Genomic DNA, 8,980 nt, shown 5'->3' with positions numbered 1-8,980 from the left:
CTGGGTCCTAGGTGTGGTGAATTTGTCAGGTCTGAGACAGGAGTTGCTTGTGAATGACAGTGACCCCTTTGCCAATTGGCACCAATAAGCTTTTGTCACACATTGCGACGGGGCAAGGCAAGACGGCTATAGTTAAGTAGTGAGGAACAGGTATTTTAGCCCCAGGCTAAACAAATCCTTGGTACCATAGTAACCAAACGGCAGTTGTTTCAGGTTAATCAAGACACCTGGGGCCAATTAAGATCCTTCTAGAAAGCAGTGGAGATAGCTAGGTTGATTGGAATACCTGAAGCCCATCAAGGCCTGGCTGGAACTCGTGAAAAGCCTCCCAGTTCGTCAGTGAGGCGCATGTGTCAGGATCTGTAGGAGGAAGCCGTGCTGTTGGAGGAACCAAGCAGTGCAAATCCACATCAGGTGCAAGGAAGGAGGCCCTGAGGTAACAGCGAAGGAGATACTGAGTGGGGGCTGCTGTGGGGAAGCGGCCCAGGGAATTGTACACGTCCTATTTCCCAAAAGTCAGCTACCATAGCTGCTACTATTAGGGTCCCTGGGCTGGAGCCCAGAGTAGAGGGTGGGCCCAGGCTCCCCCCTCCCCTCTCCTCCCCTCCTTGATTAATCATGGATACTGGGAAACAGAGATTGTGCGAGGGAGGGTTGCTTCTCCTCACCTCCCTTGCTGGCTTATGATGGCTCAGTAAGCTGTGGCCCTTGCCTCTAGAGAGAGAGAAGGGCTATGTGGACGGTCACAGTGAGCCTCTGAGGCTAGCAAAATCCACCAGGAAACGTGGGACCCATAGAGACAAGGACAGAGCTTTGTCACAACATGCACTGAGCTATACCCTCACCCCCTGGTATAATAGAAAGACCAGCACAAAAGACAGAGAAAGGAACAATAAGATACTAAAATAACAACGGTTGGAACTCTCCATTTCTCTCAGTCTTTGGGTGGATGGGTACGAAGAGCTGTAGCTACAGTTGAGGAACCAGGCGATCGGACAGCTGGCCCAGCCCTCCATACTAGTACCTCCCTCACATATAGGGAAATGGGTCAAAATTGGAATTCATGTCATGACTCACTTCCCATAGGGGATCGGTCTGTCTCAGGCTCTGTCTATACTTCAAACACTGGAAGTATTCTTCTGACAACCTAACACTGTCTACGCTGGGGCTGAGGTCACATTAACTACTTCTCTCAGTGGAGTGGACTTTTCACACCCCTGAGAGAGGTGGCTACGTCAACATCGCTTTTCAGCATAGACCAGACTTTAGATGGCTTCTTGACCTAAAAGGTAATGGACTTCAGCCTTTTCCTTGGTGCTTGAGGACTGCAACTTTCCTACCTACTGAACACATCCTATGACAGATGACTTTCCTTTGCAAATTAGAGAAGTGGGGAAGTCAGTGACCCTTACAGTCTAGGTGTAAGAACTTGTAAAAACTTCTACAAATTGTCTCTTCGAATAATTTTGCTTTCACTAGAAATAGACTTTGAAACTAAGCAAAATAAGTTCTATTTGAAACACAAAAATTTAAAATCTATTGGAGTGAGGTTTTCTACCAGAAAAACCTCACATCTATTGGAGTGAGGTTTTCTACCAGAACTTCTTACACTACAGGGGGTAAATTAAAGCAAATTAACTTTTCAAGATCAGCCTTCACTTCCTGTATGACTAACAAAACAAAAAAAACAAGACACTTTGTTTTACAAAGTGATTCAGATTATCACACAATTAGTCTCCTACTCTTTAACCAATAAATTCATTTTCATTGGAAACAATAACATATTCAAAGAGCTCAAATTCTTATCATATGAGTTCATTTTCTTTTAATCCCCGTTGCCAACAACTGAACCTTGGCTCTAGTTCTGGTTTGTCCCAACGTAGGTCCCAACCAATTCTCTGAGTTCACATATCGCTGGTTCTTCTGCCATGTGTGTTGGTGGAAGGGGGTCTCCTATGTGGGAATGTTTGCATCACGAGGAAAAAAAAAATCTCTCTCTTCACACTTTTTAATCTTTCAAAGTAGGAGGAGGTAGAGGAGAAGGGATGTAAATGCATAAAACACAAGAGAAAACTGTCCTACACTAAAGGCATTTATCGGTATAACTATATTGCTCAGGGGTGTGAAAAATCCAGAGTTGAGCAACGTAGTTACAGAGCCCTAACGCCCTGTGTAGATAGCGCTACGTCAGCAGGACATATAGCTTGAGGGGGCTGGACTAATGAAGTCCGACGGGAGAGATCTCTCCCATTGGCTTAGAGCATCTGTAATAGCATGCTACACCAGTGCAGCTACATGGGGGCAGCTGTGCCAACATCAGCTTTATTGTGAAGCCGGAGCATCAGACACAAAACCAAAGAATCAGGACTCTACATGCGAGTATCTGGAAGTCTGAAACTGGAACCGGACACGTTCTTTGCCTCATTGGTTTCCATCATTTCTACAGCCTGAAAGTCCTTGTTTCTGTGAAAATAGAATGAATTATATTGAAATTAGAATTCATTAAAGAAATGCTACTTGAAGGTTACTTGAAGCCATCTGGCCTGACCCTGTCACAACCCCTATGTTCACTCTTCTAGAAAACTATGATCAGTTATTTACATAGTATGGCTTGTTTGAGGTATCATTTGAAAATGCATAATCTACAGAATATTATCCTCCTGTTAAAATATGTGTAGCAACACTATGTAAAATTATGAGATTTTACTGTATCATATTAGTGAAAAAGTTACAATTCTGTGCAACACCCTCAGACCAGTTCCTCAGAGACAGCAAGGCAAGCAGCTGGTCAAATTGCCATTCTCCAGGAGGGGGAAGGTGTGAAGAAGACATTTACATTCCTTCACAGGGACCACTTGAAGCTCATATCTACAGCAGACAGCCGCTCACCAGGACTCAGCTGAGAACTGAAGTTGTTTGTCCTACAAAGGACTGAATTATAAAAAGAGGGGAGGAAAATGCTTGAGACTCTCTCTCTCCCCCTTTTCCTCTGCTCATGACAGCTCCTGAAGAAACTGAACTTGGCAGCAGGGGCGAATTAGGGGGACTTCTGGCTGAAAGGACAGCCTGCCTGCCTCAGGATATAGTGAGAGAAACATTTGCTTTGTATCCGTTTTAGCTTGTTAACTTAGATGTTAGTTTGGGTTTTATCTTGCATTTCTTTTGTAAACAATTCTGGCTTTTATACCTCACTACCTGTAGTCAATTAATATGGTTTTTTTGCCGGTAGTTAGCCATCTCATTTTATTGTTTCATCTAACCAGTGTGTTGGGATTAAAGTGTGTTGGAAAATCCATTTGGGATAACAAGGCTGGCACGTGTCATTTTCCACTGATGAAATGACAGACTTCATATGACCTTGCGTCGTTCAGTAGTGTGCTGGACAGTGAAAGATGCACAAAAGTCCAAGACCAGAGAATTTTCTGGGGTTCTCCTGTGGTGCACTGTAATTCGTGAGTCGCTGACTAACAGCGCTCAATACTGTGTAGCTGGCAGCGAGTTACATGCTGGAGACTGGGTGTTAACTGCCCAGGAGTGGCTGTTCTCACAGTAAAGCAGTGTAAAAGCCACCCCAGCTTGGGCAACTGAGGGGAAACAGCTGTTCAACCAGTCAAGATTGCACTGTGATTAATGTCACAGACACTCAATTTCAAAGCATCTCCTAAAACACAGAGAAAGTAAATCCATGTCCCAGAAGTTGAAGACTCCAGACAGAGGACAAGTCTCCCTGGAACTGCTTCTTGCAGAGAGAGAGAGGTCCAGACACAATGAGAGAGTCTTGGGGAAGCTGGGAACACTAAGAATGGGCTGGTGGGGTTCAGTGGAGAAAGGGAACAGGAAGGGCAGGGATATCACTGAATGCAGGATCTCAGCAGTCCTAGATGTCAGGATAGCACCTAGTGCAGCCCATTGGAAAACATAATCCCAACTATACATGTAAAATGATGGGGTCTACATTAGCTCTTTCCACTCAAGAGAGGGATCTTGGAGTCATTGTTGATAGTTCTCTGAAAACATCCACTCAGTGTGCCACGGCAGTCAAAAAGCAAAGAGAATGTTGGGAATCATTCTGAAATGGATAGATAAGAAGACAGAAAATATCCTATCGCCTCTATATAAACCCATGGTACACCCACATCTCGAATACTGCCTGCAGATGTGGTTGCCCCATCTCAAAAAAAGATATATTGGAATTGGAAAAGGTTCAGAAAAGGGCAACCCAAATGATTACAGGTATGAAACTCTTCTGTACGGGGAAAGATTAAAAAGACCGGGACTATTCAGCTTGGAAAACAGACAAAGGGGGAATATGAGAGAGGTCTATAAAATCAAAACTGCCGTGGAGAAAGTAAATAAGGACGTGTCATTTACTCCTTCTCATAACACAAGGACTAGGAATCACCCAATCAAATTAATAGGCAGCAGGTTTATAAGAAACAAAAGGAAGTATTTCTTCACACAACGCACAGTCAACCTGGGGAACTCCTTGCCAGAGGACGTTGTGAAGGCCAAGATTATAATAGGGATACAAAAAAAACAAACAAACACCATGAGAAATCTATTGAGGACAGGTCCGTGAATGGTTATTAGCCAGGATAGGCAGGGATGGTGTCCCTAACTTCGTTTGTCATAAGCTGTGAATGGGTGACAGGAGATGAATCACTTCATGATTCCCTGTTCTGTTCATTCCCTCTGGGACACCCGGCGCTGGTCACTGTCGGAAGACAGGACACTGGGCTAGATGGACCTTTGGTCTGTCCCAGTGTGGCCGTTCTTAAATACCAGGGAACCTAGTGAGTCCAGTGCAATGGGAGGGAGTAGGAAAATCCCTGGCTGTGGAGAACACTGGGAAATTAGAAACTATTATTCACAAGCAACAGCCTCTAAATAGTCTAGAAAAGCAGAATGTGAAAAATAAGAATTGGGGTCATGTGACTTCAGGAATGAGGGACTCAAAAAACCAAGTCTGCAGAGAAGGTAGATTGTGGTTAGTGCACATGGGGATGGGGGGAGCAACTCTCCAGGTCTCAAGGATTTTCACCAGCAACCGAGGCCATTGTCCCATGCACGGGGCAATCCAGAGCAGTGAGGAGTTGTGTCATCTGTAATCCTGGCTGAGTTCCAATGTTCTGCTGCTGGAGCTCCCTTGTCTGGATTCCCCCAGCCAGCATTCAAGGTCTGTGTGATCAGTAACCCTGGACCAGCCGCTCTGACCCCAGCAGCCTGCTTCTTACACCCCAAGCACTTTCTGGTCTGGGTGGAAAGGCTCAGGGTTTGAGAGAAGGCCAGGGGTAGGAAGCTTCTGCTCGTTATGCTGGACCTAACCCCCGTTTTACTTGTGCAAACAGGAGATATTTGACACTGTGCGATTCTGCTCCTGTGCTCTCTTCCCACAGCGTTCAGCAGCAGGGGAGGGTCTCTGGTCGTGTGTGTGTCACTGGCATGCTGGGGTGATGCTGGAACAGGACAGAGCAGAGGTGGCATTGTGGGGGTGGCGTGAACCTCATCTCTTCAGTTCCCCTTCCAAGAACCGAGGGGACAGGAATCCTTACCCAGCGAGGTCACAGTCTCATAGGTCTCCTGCATGACATCTCTGGAGAGGGCTCTCTGAGCGGGGTCCAGCAGAGCCCCCTCTTCCCTGGTGAAATACACAGCCTCCTCCTCGAAGGTCACCGGCCCCTGAAAGAGCCAGAGCCCCACACTCAGGACCTGCTGCCCCACTCACATCCCCACTATTCACGGGGGAGAGGAGCCAATCCAACGGAAACTCTGGGTGGACCGCAGCCAACAGAGTCCCACCCCCACCCCACTCAGACCACCCAGGAAACACCAGGGTGAGGGGGCGAAGAGACACCCCTCCTCTCTCCCAGCAGATCCATCACACACCTACTAGCCACAGACTGATACCGGAGATGCTGCCCCGAGCAGAGTCTAGGGAGAGATCTCTTGTAGGAAGCCCAACACCCTCCTCCTTATGAGGAGCTGGATATGAGGCAGGGGAATCTCCCCTAAGCCTGACTGGTGGCTTCCCCCTTCATATTTAAAGGCACCCACTGGTTAGTTGGGTCAGGCTCCAGCACTACGAGTCTGGTCCTTTTTCCCAGCCCCATCTACGTGCGTTATTTTCTGTTCACCAGATTGGAGCATTTCCACCTCCGAACCTCATGGGTCTGTTCCAAGAATCTAGGCCACTTATTAAACAACTCCCAGCAGGTCTGCCACCCCCTGGTCTCCTCCCTTTCTCCACCCTGTGCATTTCCTGTCCCCGCTCCAACCTCCAAACCAGACGGTGCAAACCTTCCCCTCTCCCGTGTATTTGCTGTCCCTCTCCCTCCTGCAGGAACAGATCAGAACCCCCCCAATAATCCCTACCTGAGCTGGCTCCCCTGCAGCTATGTCGCTCCCCTGTCCCATGGGAGGACGGGATGAACCAGAACGAAACGTGAGCGTCGTTCTGCAGCCTGATCGGGCGAGAAGGGCCGTTGTGGAGGTTAGGGAACGGGCATTAGTTCATTTCACATCACGCTTCCCCAGGCTCTTTCCTTGCAGAGCGAGATCCGAGATTCTGCCGTGCTGAGAAAATGCTAAAAGAAAAGGAGTACTTCTGGGACCTTCGAGACTAACCAATTTATTTGAGCATGAGCTTTCGTGATCTACAGCTCACTTCATCGGATGCATACCGTGGAAACTGCAGCAGACTTTATATACACACAGAGAATATGAAACAATACCTCCTCCCACCCCACTGTCCTGCTGGTAATAGCTTATCTAAAGTGATCATCAAGTTGGGCCATTTCCAGCACAAATCCAGGTTTTCTCACCCTCCGCCCCCCACACAAATTCACTCTCCTGCTGGTGATAGCCCATCCAAAGTGACAACTCTCTACTCAATCTCTGGATTACAGCAGAGACCTGGCCCCTCCTGCCAGGCTAGGCCCACAGACACACTTTTAACCTCTTTTCTCTCTCCCGCATCCCAAAACAAAGTCTCTGAACGCAATCCTAGAAAAAAGCAGAACCAAAGGAGTCCCTTTCGAGGATTCCCTCTGACACTGACCCCACGGCAGCCACACCCCAGCAGGAGGGACATGGAGTCAGGAACTGGGTTTTCCTCTCTCTCATCCTCGTCTTGTCCACAGGAAAGTGATTCTCCCCACAGTGCAGTAATAGATCTGTCTGGGGAGATGAGAGAGCTGGAAATCTCTTTCAAAACTCTTTTATCCCACGGACCCTGTCAGTCTCTCTATCTCCTTTTCCCTGTGCCCTCTCCATGCCTGTCTGCTCGGAAACTCTCATTCCTGGGTTGTTTGCTCCCCCATGGCTGGATTTGCTCCTGCAAATGGCAGGAGAAATGGAGTGGGGGGCTGTTTGTGTAGAGTCATTTTATAGTCCTTCACTGCCTGCCTGGGATTTCCCCATTGTCTGCCTAGGACCCCCACCTGCCCTCCACCAGGATCTGCCAGGCCATTTGCCTGGGACCCCCTCCTCCTCCCAGCAGGACCCCCTGACGCTTTACAGGAGGACCCCTCACTCTGCGCCAGGGACCGCCCCACCACAGCGCTGTGCACTGGGCATGGCAATGGTCCCAGGAGCCAGCTGGGCAATCCCAGACAGAGCCCCTGGCACAGCACCAGGCAGCGTCTAATCCCCTGCCCCACCTGCCCAACAGACCCCCACCCCCACTGGTCTGCAGCCAACAGGCCCCCAGCGATACCCACCTCCAGGACCCATAGCCTTAGGGCTGGGCACATCAGAACTACTCCCCGAAACCCCAAACCCTCCAGAACCCACCAACCTGACTAGGGTCCCCCCTGCCCAGCCACCCAGAGGCCTCCCCCTACCACAATGCCCCTTCAGCTCCCGCTGCAATCTCCCCACACAGACACCTGCCCCCCCCCCAGCAACAGTGTTCCCTCACAGTGTCTGGTAAGTGGATAGAAAGTTATCACAACCCCCTGCTGGCCAGTCACACAGGCAGAGGGAGCCCAGGGGGCGCCTCTTTAACAGGAGAAGGGAAGCCATGGAGGGCCAAAATAAGTAAGACATTTCCATACTCTGTCACTAGCAAATAATGGCCACCGTGGATCCACCCCAGAGTTGGCTACAGCTTTGCACTGCGGGAAACCCCCCCTCACGGAGACCCTTTGTCATGGGGTTTGGGATATTTCTGAACCACGCTGCACTCAGAGGAACCTCCTCATCCCGTGCCAGCTGGAGAAAAGAAAAGGGTCCAGCCAACTCTCCTGTTACCAACTGGGAACCACCCATCCCCCAAACAGGGGGAGGCCCCTGGCTTTGATGGGTATTGAATCTATGGCTAGTCTCTTTTATCAGCAAACATTTTTAACAGAGAGAAAGGAGGGAACAAATGATTCTCAAAGGAGAGGGAAAGATGATCATTGTTGCAGGGGGGTTAATTTCCCAACCAGGATGGAGAAGGACTCAGGGCCACAGGTTCCCCCCAAAGAAGGACAATTTGCTAGGATTTAGAGACATGGGGAACAGCCCCAAACCCAAGAGGATTTTTAATTGACATTTGATGATGACATCGTAAGAGGGAAACCTGAGATTTGAGATCAGTGTTCAGAAATGAAAGAGAAAGGTTGGAAATCTGAGGGATTTTGGATCCATTTATGCAAATTATAGAGAGGAAAGTGGAAAATGAGAGGGATTTTATAGCAGTTGTTGATAGGAGGTAAAAGCTGAGTGTATTTCCCACCACTATTTGGTCACTGAATAGAGCGGAAATGGGCAACATTGGCAAACGTTTGAGATCCATATTCAGGAATCTGAGAAAAGGTGTAAATCTGAGATTTTCGTCGTAATTTATAATTACAGAGACAGGGAAAGCTCTCAGGGGCATATTCAATTAGAAGTAGACAACTAGAGTAAAAGTGGGGCAAACTTTTTTTTATCAATCTTTGAGACGTACAGAGAAAACGTGTCACAAACTACGCAACTGAGAACATGGGATAAACGC

At 48.3% G+C, this 8,980-nt stretch overlaps 1 long non-coding RNA gene across 1 annotated transcript; it reads right to left on the bottom strand.

Annotated features, from left to right (window-relative positions):
- Window positions 1-2,292: 2,292 nt before the first annotated feature.
- Window positions 2,293-6,579, bottom strand: LOC311519987. Its single transcript, XR_014711437.1, has 3 exons — window positions 6,373-6,579; window positions 5,553-5,679; window positions 2,293-2,463 (listed from the first exon to the last, which is right to left on the bottom strand). It is a non-coding gene; the product is annotated as an uncharacterized lncRNA (long non-coding RNA).
- Window positions 6,580-8,980: the final 2,401 nt, after the last annotated feature.

Source organism: Lepidochelys olivacea, assembly GCF_965140295.1.
Source record: "Lepidochelys olivacea isolate rLepOli2 genome assembly, chromosome: 4".
Lineage (NCBI taxonomy): Eukaryota > Metazoa > Chordata > Testudines > Cheloniidae > Lepidochelys > Lepidochelys olivacea.
Note: the sequence above shows the minus strand (reverse complement) of the source record. Positions and strands in the feature narration are given on the sequence as shown.